We start from the raw sequence: 16639 nt of genomic DNA on the forward strand, positions 1-16639 counted from the left end.
CAACTCCGCCTCCTCAGTCCAGACTGCGTAATCTCAGTTCATAGGTCCACGTCACATGGCCTGATATTGCGTCATGGTGCGCCTGCGCAGCTCTCACAATGGACGTGGCTAGTCTCAGGTGTGTGAGGAAGTCCTGGGCGCCATCTTGGGACTGCTGCCACACCCGATCCCCACATGCAGCCACTGATTTGGTGGTTGTTTCAGGTTGACTACGGCTCTTTGCAGCCATTTGCTGGTTGAAACTCTGAAATTTGGTTGGCTACTTATTTATCCCCTATCACGTATCTTTTTGGTTTGGTTTGTCACATTGTTTGACACAGGGCCCTGGTATATATAGGTCAGGCTGGCCTTGAATTCTTGGTTCTTTCCATCTCTCAGATGCTTGAATTAGATGCAGGAGACACTAGACCCAGTTACTCTTCCCACCTCGCACAGAGTTTTGAAGTTTGACGAATTTGTAATTTCGAGGTTGAAATTCAAAGTTTTTATTAGAGTGCGTTGCAGTGTTGAATTCACTTGTCTCAGCAAGATGTCACTCTTTTTCGCTTCTCGGTTTCGCGTCTCACCTCAGAACCTCCTATACTCATAGTGTTGATTGTCAGTTTCACTCCATCCATCAAATATTTTCTTCAGATAGCTTAAGATTAGATTTTAATGGCCTAGTCTCATAATAAACTTTTGTGTTTCTGAATCCTTTCCTTTAATACATCTTGTTTTATAATAAAAATATCTGTTCATGTATCATTTTATGATCACATTTTGCATATACCTGTGTGCTAGGTGTGCGCGAGAGTACGCATGCGCGCACATGTGTGTGTGTGTGTGTGTGTGTGTGCACACGTGTGTGTTTCTTGCACATGTGAGGATCATTCATGTTAGTGAAGTCAGAATGATGTTCCCCTCTTCACCTCCTCTGTTACTTTGTAAGCATCTTTGTCTGGTTCTTAAAAAAAACATACTAGCAACGGCATCTCTTGAGCCGGGTTCTCCTTAGAATCCGGTGAGAAGTTACCTTAAAAAAATAATCCACGGAAACCAGAAGAGACTGCACTCTGCACACATCTCGGATGCCAGAGGAAAACACCAAACGCCATCTGGAACCCTGGTGCACTGAAGCTCCTGGAAACAGTGGCGCAGATCTTCCTGGTTGCTGCCGCCGCAGAGAGCTCGTGGGCAGCACCCCGCGAGCGAACTTGAGCCTCGGGACCACAGGTAAGACCAACTTTTCTGCTGCAAGTGACCTGCCTGGTGAACCCAAGACACAGGCCCACAGGAACAGCTGAAGACCTGTAGAGAGGAAAAACTACACACCCGAAAGCAGAACACTTTGTCCCCATAACTGGCTGAAAGAAAACAGGAAAACAGGTCTACAGCACTCCTGACACACAGGCTTATAGGACAGTCTAGCCAGTGTCAGAAATAGCAGAACAAAGTAACTCTAGAGATAATCTGATGGTGAGAGGCAAGCACAGGAACCCAAGCAACAGAAACCAAGACTACAGGGCACCATCGGAGCCCAATTCTCCCATCAAAACAAACATGGAATGTCCAAACACACCAGAAAAGCAAGATCTAGTTTCAAAATCATATTTGATCATGATGCTGGTGGACTTCAAGAAAGACGTGAAGAACTCCCTTAGAGAAACACAGGAAAACATTAATAAACAAGTAGAAACCTACAGAGAGGAATCGCAAAAATGCCTGAAAGAATTCCAGGAAAACATAAATAAACAAGTAGAAGCCCATAGAGAGGAGTCACAAAAATCCCTGAAAGAATTCCAGGAAAACACAATCAAACAGTTGAAGGAATTAAAAATGGAAATAGAAGCAATCAAGAAAGAACACATGGAAACAACCCTGGATATAGAAAACCAAAAGAAGAGACAAGGAACTGTAGATACAAGCTTCACCAACAGAATACAGGAGATGGAAGAGAGAATCTCAGGAGCAGTAGATTCCATAGAAATCATTGACACAACTGTCAAAGATAATGTAAAGCGGAAAAAGCTACTGGCCCAAAACATACAGGAAATCCAGGACTCAATGAGAAGATCAAACCTAAGGATAATAGGTATAGAAGAGAGTGAAGACTCCCAGCTCAAAGGACCAGTAAATATCTTCAACAAAATCATAGAAGAAAACTTCCCTAACCTAAAAAAAGAGATACCCATAGGCATACAAGAAGCCTACAGAACTCCAAATAGATTGGACCAGAAAAGAAACCCCTCCCATCACATAATAGTCAAAACACCAAACGCACAAAATAAAGAAAGAATATTAAAAGCAGTAAGGGAAAAAGATCAAGTAATATATAAAGGCAGACCTATCAGAATCACACCAGACTTTTCGCCAGAAACTATGAAGGCCAGAAGATCCTGGACTGAGTCATACAGACCCTAAGAGAACACAAATGCCAGCCCAGGTTACTGTATCCTGCAATACTCTCAATTAACATAGAGAGAGAAACCAAGATATTCCATGACAAAACCAAATTTACACAATATCTTTCTACAAATCCAGCACTACAAAGGATAATAAATGGTAAAGCCCAACATAAGGAGGCAAGCTATACCCTAGAAGAAGCAAGAAACTAATCGTCTTGGCAACAAAATAAAGAGAAGAAAAGCACACAAACATAACCTCACATCCAAATATGAATATAACAGGAAGCAATAATCACTATTCCTTAATATCTCTCAACATCAATGGCCTCAACTCCCTAATAAAAGGACATAGATTAACAAACTGGATACGCAACAAGGACCCTGCATTCTGCTGCCTACAGGAAACACACCTCAGAGACAAAGACAGACACTACCTCAGAGTGAAAGGCTGGAAAACAACTTTCCAAGCAAATGGTCGGAAGAAGCAAGCTGGAGTAGCCATTCTAATATCAAATAAAATCAATTTTCAACTAAAAGTCATCAAAAATAATAAGAAAGGACACTTCATATTCATCAAAGGAAAAATCCACCAAGATGAACTCTCAATCCTAAATATCTATGTCCCAAATACAAGGGCACCTACATACATAAAAGAAACCTTACTAAAGCTCAAAACACACATTGCACCTCACACAATAATAGTAGGAGATTTCAACACCCCACTCTCATCAATGGACAGATCATGGAAACAGAAATTAAACAGAGACATAGACAGACTAAGAGAAGTCATGAGCCAAATGGACTTAACAGATATTTATAGAACATTCTATCCTAAAGCAAAAGGATATACCTTCTTTTTAGCTCCTCATGGTACTTTCTCCAAAATTGACCATATAATTGGTCAAAAAACGGGCCTCAACAGGTACAGAAAGATAGAAATAATCCCATGTGTGCTATCAGACCACCACGGCCTAAAACTGGTCTTCAATAACAATAAGGGAAGAATGCCCACATATATGTGGAAATTGAACAATGCTCTACTCAATGATAACCTGGTCAAGGAAGAAATAAAGAAAGAAATTAAAGACTTTTTAGAATTTAATGAAAATGAAGGTACAACATACCCAAACTTATGGGACACAATGAAAGCGGTGCTAAGAGGAAAACTCAAAGTGCTGAGTGCCTGCAGAAAGAAATAGGAAAGAGCGTATGTCAGCAGCTTGACAGCACACCTAAAAGCTCTAGAACAAAAAGAAGCAAACACACCCAGGAGGAGTAGAAGGCAGGAAATAATCAAACTCAGAGCTGAAATCAACCAAGTAGAAACAAAAAGGACCATAGAAAGAATCAACAGAACCAAAAGTTGGTTCTTTGAGAAAATCAACAAGATAGATAAACCCTTAGCCAGACTAACGAGAGGACACAGAGAGTGTGTCCAAATTAACAAAATCAGAAATGAAAAGGGAGACATAACTACAGATTCAGAGGAAATTCAAAAAATCATCAGATCTTACTATAAAAGTCTATATTCAATAAAACTTGAAAATCTACAGGAAACGGACAATTTTCTAGACAGATACCAGGTACCGAAGTTAAATCAGGAACAGATAAACCAGTTAAACCACTCCATAACTCCCAAGGAAATAGAAGCAGTCATTAAAGGTCTTCCAACCAAAAAGAGCCCAGGTCCAGACGGGTTTAGTGCAGAATTCTATCAAACCTTCATAGAAGACCTCATACCAATATTATCCAAACTATTTCACAAAATTGAAACAGATGGAGCACTACCGAATTCCGTCTATGAAGCCACAATTACTCTTATACCTAAACCACCAAAGACCCAACAAAGAAAGAGAACTTCAGATCAATTTCCCTTATGAATATCGACCCAAAAATACTCAATAAAATTCTGGCAAACCGAATCCAAGAGCACATCAAAACAATCATCCACCATGATCAAGTAGGCTTCATCCCAGGCATGCAGGGATGGCTTAATATACGGAAAACCATCAACGTGATCCATTATATAAACAAACTGAAAGAACAAAACCACATGATCATTTCATTAGACGCTGAGAAAGCATTTGACAAAATTCAACACCCCTTCATGATAAAAGCCCTGGAAAGAATAGGAATTCAAGGCCCATACCTAAACATAGTAAAAGCCATATACAGCAAACCAGTTGCTAACATTAAACTAAATGGAGAGAAACTTGAAGCAATCCCACTAAAATCAGGGAGTAGACAAGGCTGCCCACTCTCTCCCTACATATTCAATATAGTTCTTGAAGTTCTAGCCAGAGCAATCAGACAACTAAAGGAAATCAAGGGGATACAGATCGGAAAAGAAGAGGTCAAAATATCACTATTTGCAGACGATATGATAGTATATTTAAGTGATCCCAAAAGTTCCACCAGAGAACCTCTAAAGCTGATAGACAACTTCAGCAAAGTGGCTGGGTATAAAATTAACTCAAATAAATCAGTAGCCTTCCTCTACAAAAAAGAGAAACAAGCCGAGAAAGAAATTAGGGAAACAACACCCTTCATAATAGACCCAAATAATATAAAGTACCTCGGTGTGACTTTAACCAAGCAAGTTACAGATTTGTACAATAAGAACCTCAAGACACTGAAGAAAGAAATTGAAGAAGACCTCAGAAGATGGAAAGATATCCCATGCTCATGGATTGGCAGGATTGATATAGTAAAAATGGCCATTTTACCAAAAGCGATTTACAGATTCAATGCAATCCCCATCAAAATACCAATCCAATTCTACAAAGAGTTAGACAGAACAATTTGCAAATTCATCTGGAATAACAAAAAACCCAGGATAGCTAAAACTATCCTCAACAATAAAAGGACTTCAGGGGGAATCACTATCCCTGAACTCAAGCAGTATTACAGAGCAATAGTGATAAAAACTGCATGGTATTGGTACAGAGACAGACAGATAGACCAATGTAGTAGAATTGAAGACCCAGAAATGAACCCACACACCTATGGTCACTTGATTTTTGACAAAGGAGCCAAAAACCATCCAATGGGAAAAAGATAGCATTTTCAGTAAATGGTGCTGGTTGAACTGGAGGTCAACATATAGAAGAATGCAGATCGATCCATGCTTATCACCCTGTACAAAGCTTAAGTCCAAGTGGATCAAGGACCTCCACATCAAACCAGATACACTCAAACTAATAGAAGAAAAACTAGGGAAGCATCTGGAACACATGGGCACTGGAAAAAATTTCCTGAACAAAACACCAATGGCTTATGCTCTAAGATCAAGAATCGACAAATGGGATCTCATAAAACTGCAAAGCTTCTGTAAGGCAAAGGACACTGTGGTTAGGACAAAACGGCAACCAACAGATTGGGAAAAGATCTTTACCATTCCTACAACAGATAGAGGCCTTATATCCAAAATATACAAAGAACTCAAGAAGTTAGACTGCAGGGAGACAAATAACCCTATTAAAAAATGGGGTTTAGAGCTAAACAAATATTCACAGCTGAGGAATGCCAAATGGCTGAGAAACACCTAAAGAAATGTTCAACATCTTTAGTCATAAGGGAAATGCAAATCAAAACAACCCTGAGATTTTGCCTCACACCAGTGAGAATGGCTAAGATCAAAAACTCAGGTGACAGCAAATGCTGGCGAGGATGCGGAGAAAGAGGAACACTCCTCCATTGTTGGTGGGATTGCAGACTGGTACAACCATTCTGGAAATCAGTCTGGAGGTTCCTCAGAAAATTGGACATTGAACTGCCTGAGGATCCAGCTATACCTCTCTTGGGCATATACCCAAAAGATGCCCCAACATATTAAAAAGACACGTGCTCCACTATGTTCATCGCAGCCTTATTTACAATAGCCAGAACCTGGAAAGAACCCAGATGCCCTTCAACAGAGGAATGGATACAGAAAATGTGGTACGTCTACACAATGGAATATTACTCAGCTATCACAAACAATGACTTTATGAAATTCGTAGGCAAATGTTTGGAACTGGAAAATATCATCCTGAGTGAGCTAACCCAATCACAGAAAGACATACATGGTATGCACTCATTGATAAGTGGCTATTAGCCCAAATGCTTGAATTACCCTAGATGCCTAGAACAAATGAAACTCAAGACAGATGATCAAAATGTGAATGCTTCACTCCTTCTTTAAAAGGGGAACAAGAATACCCTTGGCAGGGAAGAGAGAGGCAACGATTAAAACAGAGACTGGAGGAACACCCATTCAGAGCCTGCCCCACATGTGGCCCATACATATACAGCCACCCAATTAGACAAGATGGATGAAGCAAAGAAGTGTAGACAGACAGGAGCCGGATGTAGATCACTCCTGAGAGACACAGCCAGAATACAGCAAATACAGAGGCGAATTCCAGCAGCAAACCACTGAACTGAGAATAGGACCCCCGTTGAAGGAATCAGAGAAAGAACTGGAGGAGCTTGAAGGGGCTCGAGACCCCATATGTACAACAATGCCAAGCAACCAGAGCTTCCAGGGACTAAGCCACTACCTAAAGACTATACATGGACTGACCCTGGACTCTGACCCCATAGGTAGCAATGAATATCCTAGTAAGAGCACCAGTGGAAGGGAAAGCCCTGGGTCCTGCTAAGACTGAACCCCCAGTGAACTAGACTGTTGTGGGGAGGGCGGCAATGGGGGGAGGGTTGGGAGGGGAACACCCATAAGGAAGGGGAGGGGGGAGGGGGATGTTTGCCCGGAAACCGGGAAAGGGAATAACACTCGAAATGTATATAAGAAATACTCAAGTTAATAAAAAAAAATAATCCACAACAACCCCAAAGAGTATGTGTGTGAGCATTCTACTTTGTGTAGTTTTGGTTTCTGTATTATTTTCCAATTAAAATGTTGGGTTCTACAGTATTAAGAGTCTCACTGGTTTTCCTTACGGTTGGCTAATTCTGAAGCTATAGATAAGCGGTAATCTAAATGGGAAGGATTTAGCTCTAATTGCTTTTTATCCACAAGCAAGCTAATAGTCATTCTCATTTGTTCGTTTTACAGACACACACAGAATACTTGTAGGTCAGACACTGTGCTAGACACTTTGCTACACAAATAGAAATCCCACAGTCAACATCTTCATGTATTTCTCTGTCTAGGGTCATTAACAGGGCCTGTGGCCAGCTGTCTGGGGATTAGGTCCTTAATTGGTATTGAAATCTGTTCCCTTCTTTCCAGGCCACCTATGTGTTTGACATTTTTTTTTCTCTTTATGTTTGTGCTGAAAACCCAAACAAAGCCTGCAATTGCATAGAGAGCAAAAGGAGGCCAAGGAGGTGTCTGCAAGGGAGTCCTGCCACGGGACTCAGGAGCCTTCTCCTGTGTCCATTGGATATCAGTGTCTGGATACATAGTATATTGTTATTAGCTATTCGAACACCAACAACAGGAAGCAGTCATTTAAGAAACTGGTGCACACAGTAACATGGCAGATTAATTATTAACTGACATTTAAATTAAGAAGGAAATAGAAAGCTCATTACTCAACATGAATGCCAAACATAATTCACCGAGCTTCATAGCGTGATGCAAGGTCTCTTTCGAATGCTAGCAAGCACGGTGGAGAGGTAAAGCCACCCTGACTTCAGGCTTCAAGGCGATTAGAATGGTTTCTGATATTTGCTACCTTGTCTTGGTTTACATGGTAGACTCTGGTGCCAGGTGTATGATGACCTCACTCCATTAAGAGGTCACTTGATAAGAATCCAGTCTCTAATGATACTATAAAGGAAGCCAAAAGAGTGTTTTAATAAAGCCGTATTTGTTACGTGGCCTAAGGTGCTGTCCAAAATGACATGTGTATCTGCGATGCTGACTAGAGTTTTAGAAGGACCAACATTAGCTGTGGAACTCCTTTACGTAAACTTGGAACGTTGTTCACCAGCCCTCCCTTCAGAATCTCTCCCCTCAGTGAGGTACCACCAAAGAGTAAAAACATGTCAACCCAGAGAACAAAAGAGAACATAAGAAACATCAGTGGATGAAAGATCGAAAAACCTTGAGAGATGGGAAGTGTTTCCACAATGAAGAACAATTAAGCCCTCAAATGCCTGTAGGAGGTGGGGCTCCTATAATAACCTGGCTTCCAGAATGCCTGGACCACAGAGGTGTCTGCTTGGCAATTGTAGGAATCTATAAACCAAGCAATTGTACTTTCCAGATTTCTTCCACCTACCCACGCCATGGGAAACCATCCCTCTCACACCGGTCACAGTCAAAAGCAAGCTTAAGCTGGAGAAACTGAGGCAAAACTTCCTACACCAGATCCAACAGACACAGCAGAAGATAGAGGTGAATCTAGGAGGCAGGAACAGTAAGAACATACAAAATATTAGACATTGTCATTCATGATGTTGTGTTAACATCCCTTGGACATTGAATCCTAGCCAGCCAGCGTCCTCCCTTCAGCTCCCTAATGAACACTGAGGTCTACCTGACAACTAGCTTTCCAACTAGCATTTTTTTTATACGTGAAAGTGCAATTGATAAGAATTAAACATCAAGAAAGGAAAATTGTGGGTGGGGGAGAGACAGAGAGACCAAGGTTACACAGAGAAAGGCAGAGAAACAGCCAGAAGAGCATAAACAAGAAAGAAAAAAATCCTGTTATCAAAAAAGACATTGGAACAGAAAAAGAAAGAAACCAAAGCCCCTGTGGTTAATATTCTGAAGGAGAGAGGAGATAATCTGCTTTGAAACACATATGAACTCGTAATTTGAAGAACAGAAAAAGAGAAATTGAAATACAGTGAATGTGAGGAGGTTTTTCTTGAGCCTCTCTCTTGGTGCCAGACATGCTAAGAAATAGTGATTTGAAGGAGTAGGAAATTTCCAGGTATGTAGGCACAGACAAAGGCACAGGTCCGGGCTGCAGGAGGGGATGCCCTCACTCTGTGAGCGTGTGTGCGTGCGTATGTGCATGTATGTGTGTGTGTGTACACACGCGCACGTGTGTGCCTGTTGGAGGCACTGGTAGAGCAGAAATAACAGACTTCACAAGTCCCTCTGTGCCTATTTCTCTTTACGTCAGACACTATCATTTCCCATCTGCTGAAGGAACTGGGACTGTAGGTCTTTGGCAGGGTAAAATCCATTCAAGCCACGGACGCTGTTGAAACTCCGAAGGAACAGAAATAAAAATTCCAGAACAGAAATATAAATATAAGAAAAATGGTAGCACTCTATAGAGTGTATGCTTGAGCACCAGTAACAGTTTGTGTTAAGCTAGAGAAAGATTAAATCCAGGGGAACTAACCAACTGCTTTTTCCTTGCATAGAAATAGGCTCTTACGAAGGCAAGCTCTCCTTTTTTTTTTTTTTTTCCTTGAATTCAAGTCTGTTTGTACTGGATATCAGAAGAACTGAAGAATGCTGTATTTCATACCTCACAAAGTAACCTCAATTAGTTGATGCAAATGCACAGATCCCAATGGAAATGAATGGAAAATTTATTCTAAAAAAGGAAAAAAAACCCTCAAAGTTATCAATTGAAACCTCTGGTATCTTTAACACTTTTGCTTATATGAACTTATTACATCTCCTACTACAAGAAGACACCTTGTGAACCGGACCTCAGCTAAAAGCTTGCAATTTTCTACTGGCCTTTTCAGAAATCAAAGTTTTGTGTCTTCTTAACCCGGAAGTTACGCTTCGTTGAAGTACTGAAAAATCTCCCGTTTGTTACCAAGCATTCGAAGATTAATGAGTCTGAGTTCTCTCACTGGACGGAGGTGGTTTCTAAATGCCTGGCTGAGTGTTTTCCTCCTGAATCGTGGCACAAGGATGGCTTGGATTGTTTTTAGGTATGGAGTCCAGAACTTTCAAAGCAGCTACTGCAGTGTTTGAAGGGAGCCGTCACTATGAAAGTGGAATTGAGGGCGCTGAGGAAGCAAGCAGTGGGGAATGGAGTCCTAGCAACTGTCCACCACAGGGATCAAAGATGCATTTCTCTGTAGCTTGCAAGTGGCGCGGTTTCCGTGTCTTCCATTTTAGACATCTAATTGGACTACATCCGGGTTTGAAGACTGCTTATTATTTCCAAATGGAGAGTGGGGGAGTAAGAAGTCTTCCTTGCTAGTCCTCAGGTAGATAGGGTATTTTAATAAAGAAGAGAGCACCCGCTGTCCGTTATTCTGAGCAGACCTATCCCATTTTCATAGTTTAAGCCATCAAATAGACAGGTTATGGCCTTTTCAGATAATTGAAAATAGTTTTAATGTTAGCACTTTTTTCCTGGGTGAATAAAATTAGCTTCTTGGGGGCACAGGGATTAATTCTTTTAATTTATTACATATCAAAAGGGTTTATAAAATGAGTACTGTAGCTTAGCTTAAATGTGTGAGGTCTTCAGCCGTTTTTATATGAACAGATTGGGAGAGTGCAGAGACTGCAGCGCCAGGAATCACAGATAATGCTTGTGCTGGTTTGTCTCAATCATCTCCATGACCTTTCCCCATCTCAAGTTTCAGAAGAAAATATGCCATTAAATGTGAAGAATTTCCCACTTTTTAATTCTCAATGTTCTTTCTGACTCAAGTCCTATAAACTTAAGAGTTATAATATTAACATTTCTGTGAATTTTATTATATAACATCAATTTATCAATAATATATGATATTATATATCAACATAATAAATCAACATAATAAAATCAACTTGTTATATAATATAATGGGGGTTAAGATATGACATAAATGGATTATAGCTATAATTGTCTGACTAATTTTATATGAATATGCAAAGATTTGTGTACAAAATAGAATTAAATCGTTTAGTATTTATAAATACTGGTTAATTATCAATTTTATTTTATATAAAATATCATATTTGCGTTCAGACTTTCTATGTTTTGGGACCAGAGTTTAAAAACAATTTTATTGATTGGTGCTAAGATGAACTACAAAGTGCACGTATTCATCATTATAGTTTAGGCATATTTCTTATATAAGGGTGTAGAATTCTAAGAATAATGATATGTGAACTTGACACCGATAGCTTTTATATAGAAAAAATATGTTTCAAATGTTGGCTTTTGTCTAAACTATACATCTTAAAATGAACTCAAAATATGTGCTTTCATATATATATATTACAATTATATAATTATATTTTTGTTTTATGAATAATTGACAGCTATTGGAGTACTAAGTGACAAACTATTTGATGTCTCCAATTAAAATCAGTTTAGTATACATATACATATACATATGTACATATATATGTATATATATGATTTTAAAGATTGATATTTAACTCACAAAATAGAAAATTTATCATTGCAAAGTATGCAGTTAAGTGCTTTTTAGTACTCTCTACGTTGTATAATCATCCCTGTTATCAAATTCCAAAACATTTCTAACCATGCTCTCAAGGCTATTAAAGAAGCATACAAGTTAGCAGTTTCCATCCTTTACCCTCTCCCATGTCAACCACTAATCTATTTACATCTCCACAGAGAGCCTATTGTAGACCTGTCCTACCCACGGAGTGATACAGTATTTGTTTAGCTTTAAAAACATGGACCTTTGTCTGCCTTTTCTCCCATAACACTGCATTCAATATTCACTTTTTATGTTTCCCCAAGGAGAACAGTTTTGAAGTGATAACTGCTTCCAATTCAGCAGAAACATTAATGACAAACTGACAAATAATGAATGGGGTAAGAAACAGTCTCTTACATTATCGAGAGTCTGAAAGGAACCATCAGAACCATGATTCCAAAACAAGTGAGAACCACAGAAAGGCAACGAAAGGACTTCAGTAAACAGCAGCCTGTAAGATAAAATACAAGAATGTATGATTGCTTTATAAGGGAAGCAATAACTATAACTCATTTTACCAGGAAAAGCATGCGAGAAGGAACGGGGAGGATCCCTTCTCTTCCTGCTCTGGAGCCGGAAGCAAAAGGGAAAGTGAAGTCTCAGGAAACAAAGGTAGAGGAATCAGAAGCTTGGAAAACATAGCTACAAACTGCACAACTCAAATACTGGCAAGACCCTCAGTGCCTGCCATCCCCATGGCTAACTATTCTTCTTGGGTAAGGAGGCAGCAGATTCCAAGAGGAAAACTCCAAAATCAAAGTGTTCTGTGAAGAAGAGAAGAAAACTCATGGAGAGCAATGCCTCCAAGCCTTCACACCAGCCTTCTGCATATCAAGAGCACCAGAACTAGAAAGGCACAGAGGAGAATCTATCTGTGGACAGTGCACATGACATGGACAGAGAGTCTATGGATAATGCACACGACATGGGCAAAGAGCCTATGAACACTGCTCATGAGATGACCTAAGGCGAAACTCACTGATGAAAGCAGTCTGAAGCTAACTCCAGGCAAACTGGCAGACAGGCAGCCTGAGCTCTGGGAAGAGGAGCATATCCAGCTGTAAAACAACTATGGCAGTTTTAACCGATAGAATAGATTTAGTGAAAGTGTCGCACGGCCAGAAGAAAGAGTGGATGAATTATAACACTCAGACAATAATGAAGATAGAAATAATAAAGTACCAGCAATAGACAGAAAGCCTATAGGGCATCCTTAAATGGCCAACGTCACAGATTATGGAAGAAGATAGAGTCATAAAAACATAATATGAATATAGTTCGGATACCTCAAAATCCAAGAAATAGTAATTATCCAGATTCCAGATGCATTTGAAATGCCAAACACACAGGAAAAACTTTCTTCACATTATATTATACTTAGAAAACTAAATATAAAGACTAGAGAAAGAGTATTGATAACTTCCAGAAAGAAACACCAAGCCATATAGAAAGGCAAAGCCACAAGAATAATAAAAGATGTCTCTTTTCCTGTTCTTTAATTCATTTTTACTATTTTTCTTTTTTAAAAAATTCTTTAATTTTTTTTCAGTCCAGAATTTACCTCCCTCTGGGTCTGCCCTCTGACTATTCCATATCTTTCTTCAAGAGGATGTCTCCACTCCTCCAAACCCCACCTCACCAGACCTCCCCACTCTCTGGCGTCTCAAGTCTCTTGAATGTTAAGTGCATCTTCTTTCACCGAGTCAAGACAATCCTCTGCTGTCTATGTGTTGGGGGCCTCATATCAGCTGGCATATGCTGCCTGGTTGGTGATCCAGTGTCTGGGAGATCTTGGGGTTCAGGTTAATTAGACTGCTGGTCCTCCTACAGGGTTGCCCTCCTCCTCAACTTCTTCCAGCTTTTCCCTAATTCAACCACAAGGGTCACCAGCTTCTGTCCATTGGTTGGGTGTAAATATCTGCATCTGATCCTTTCAGCTGCTTGTTGGGCCTTTCAGAGGGCAGTCATGCTAGGCTTCTGTTTTAAGCACATCATAGCATCAGTAATAGTGTCAGGCCTTGGGACCTCCCCTTGAGCTGGATCCCACTTTGGGCCTGTTGCTGGAACTCCTTTCCTTCAGACTCTTCTCCATTTATGTCCCTGTAGTTCTTTTTGACAGGAAAAATTAAGACTCTAAAAGTTGGAAAGATGAAGAATGATGTATTTCAAGCTCTGAATGATAATATTTAGCAACACGGGTTACTGTGCCCAGCATAGACATTCTTTGTAAATGAATATAAAAAAGCTTTCTGTGACAAACATATGCTAGAGAGTCCATGACCTCTAAGGTATCACTTTGGAAGACACTTGACAGGATATTCTATTCAGTAAAGAGAAAGATAAACACACCTATGAAGTCACAGGGGGGAAAAATGGGCCAAGACAAAAAAATAAGTGGATCAGTGATACAAATGTACCAAATACTATATAAAGAACAAAATATTAGTGGAATCAATGCATACATTTCAATAATTACTGTAGTTGTTGATGGTTTGTTATTCAGTCAAGAGACAAAGACAAGCCAGTTAGAGGAAAGCAAGACCCATTTGCTTGCAGGAAATTCAATACACTAGCACACAATAAAAACAGTGAGAGGATGGAAAAGAGGATTTCAAGAAAATAGAATTAGAAACCATCAGATGTTGTTTTCTAAGAATCTTATAGATATCCATTAACCCTTCAAACCAAACTTGGTTAGAAAAGATAAAGAAGACAACTTCTGATTAAATGGCAATGCAATAAGAGGATGTAACAGTTGTGAGCACGCACGCTCACACACACAGACACCCCCCCCCCCATGCATTGGTGTCCTATTTCATCAATGCTATGAGATGTAAAGGCATAGATTGACTTCAAAACAACGGCAAGTGATGTTGACTGCTCTTTAACTGATTCTTATCAATGCTCATCAAACCAAAAACAAAATCATAGTAAATGGAAATATAGATCAAATGGACTTAATGGATCTATAAAAATAAGGCAAATAAGCTGATAATTTCAATAATTGAAACAAAGCATTGCTTCTTTGAAAAGATAAACATAAAACACTTAACCTAACTAAATTATTAAAATTAAGGACAAAATGGGGGGCTTTACAACATATTTTCAGTAATAGAAGTTCATTAGGACATACTTTGAAAACATATATTGAATGAATTAGATAATGTAAAATAAGTGAGTGAATTTACAGACATATATTGTCTACCAAAAGTAAACCTAAAAGATATGTAGAAGCTAAACTGATCAGTAATGAGTAATAAAATTGATAGAAGAATACAAAGTATAGTAATTAAAAAGAAATAAAATCCTGGACTCAGATGGTTTCATTTTTATCTACCAGAAGTTTAAAGAAAAACTAGTACCATCTGCGGGACTCTTCCCAGAAGACTCTTCTGCTTTCAGCTTTCTGTAGTTTCCTGTAGCTTTTTTATTCCTTAGGTTTGGGACCCTGTGAGACTTCAATATCTCTCATGTTTTCATCTTGTCTGTTGGTGATGTCCTTGTTCAGGTCTTGCTTAGGCAGCCATGTTGTTGAGATGTCATGGGTATAGCTTCCCTGAGAGAAAGTAAAGGGAGAATACATGGAATGGGGTTTGAGGGAGAAAAGGGAGAAAAGAAAATGTAATTATATTTGAATGTGACTCCCCTGAACATTAGTTAAAGTTTCATTGCTATGAAGAGACACCATGACCACACCAACTCTTATAAAGGGAAATATTTAATTAGGACTAGCTTACAGTTCATAGGTTCAGTTTATTAATTTTATGGTGAGAAGAATGGCAGCATATAGGCAGACATGGTGCTAGAGGAACAAAGAGTTTTACATCTTGATCTTAAGACAACAGAAAGGGACTGTATTCTACACTGGTTGGACCTTGAGCATAGGAGACCTCAAAGTGAGTCCCCACAGTGACACACTTCCTCCAACATGGCCACGCCTACTCCAACAAGGACACACCCCATAATAGTGCCACACCTATTCAAACCACTACATCACACCCTAAAATTATGCCAATGCTCTTCAAACTATTCCATAGCATAGAAATGGAAGGGATGCTACTTTATTCTTTATTTATTTTAATTTTTTCTCTTGCAAAGCCAGCATACTTTGGTATCAAAATCAGGCAAAAACAACAACAACAACAACAACAACAACAACAACAACAACAAAAGAAAATTCAAGGCCAACCTGCCAGTGAACAGAGATGCAAATATTCAAAATACAACCCACGTGTGAGGCTAGCATGGGCTACATAACCTGGCACTGTTCTACAAAAATAAAAACAAACAAATAAGCAAAATGAAAATTTAACGATCACAATATGTGACTGTAAATTCTTTTGTCTTTTCTGCTCCACTCTGTGCTCTCAGTTGATATCATGAATTCTATTTGATCACTATGTGTGTTCTGTTATTTCTTCCCATTTATTATTTTATTCTCTTTTTCTATTCTTTTAAAGATGTATTTTGTTTAGCAAATATTTTGTTTTTGTTTTTTAATTGAATTTTTGTACAAATTTATAGATTTCTTTTCTTGGATAGTTTATGTATTACATTTCAAATGTTACCCCTTTTCCTGGTTTCCCTCCCTCCTGTCCCCCCTCCTCCTGCTTTTCATTGTTTTCTTTTTTGGGTGAAAGTGATGTGACTATCTTTAATCTCTGCATCTTGTGACATTGTCCCTGATAACATTGGGGTGAGGATGTACACTAGCATATAAAGCTTATCCCAGTTTTAGGTAAGAATAAAGTAAGAATACGGTGACTTAAAATATGAGAAAAGAACATACCGGATAATTATGTTTCCAAAGTTTACCACCACAGCCAAAAATCATTCTGTTATGTATTTTTTGATACCGATCTGTGATTATTTCTTTAGAA

The 16639-nt window shown here is 39.1% G+C and overlaps 1 pseudogene; it reads left to right on the forward strand.

The window, feature by feature from the left end:
* The window catches only part of Rpl27a-ps2 (ribosomal protein L27a, pseudogene 2), a 32265-nt pseudogene that overhangs the window by 9364 nt on the left and 6262 nt on the right, over positions 1-16639 (forward strand).

The sequence above is a fragment of the Rattus norvegicus genome, chromosome 7, assembly GCF_021556685.1.
Source record: "Rattus norvegicus strain SHRSP/BbbUtx chromosome 7, alternate assembly SHRSP_T2T, whole genome shotgun sequence".
Lineage (NCBI taxonomy): Eukaryota > Metazoa > Chordata > Mammalia > Rodentia > Muridae > Rattus > Rattus norvegicus.